Genomic DNA, 467 nt, shown 5'->3' with positions numbered 1-467 from the left:
CCACTGATCCGCTTCTTTCTCTAGCTTATAAATTGCCATCTGAGCTTTAATCTCAAATGAACATCCCATTACACAAAAGATCTTCTCCAGTCGGGTAATCCAATCTTCAGCTATTTGTGGTTCTAATGAACCCTTGAACTCTGGTGGATTATGCTTGCAAAATTTCATAATCCACTGTTGAATATCTCCTTGGTTCTCAGCCAATCCTGCTTGCTCTTCAGGTACTTGCTGTTGGACTTGTGGAGTTGCTTCAGCTTGTACTTGCTCAGGTTGTCGTAACTGAGCAATCGCTGCTGCTACCACTGCTGCTATAACAACGTCTCTTTCTTCTTGCTGCCGTAACTGCGCCTTTTGTATTTACTGTACGACTCGTTGCTGTTCATCCAGCCTATTCGTTACTTGCTGGATAGGATCTCTATGTGGTTCCTCAGGAGTGTTTCTTGCTCCTCTCTGTGTTCTTACCATTT

This window comes from Neltuma alba, unplaced genomic scaffold (assembly GCF_004799145.2).
Source record: "Neltuma alba isolate B1F8T4 unplaced genomic scaffold, ASM479914v2 tig00010082_pilon, whole genome shotgun sequence".
NCBI classification, from domain to species: Eukaryota; Viridiplantae; Streptophyta; class Magnoliopsida; order Fabales; family Fabaceae; genus Neltuma; species Neltuma alba.
This window is presented reverse-complemented; position numbering follows the sequence as displayed.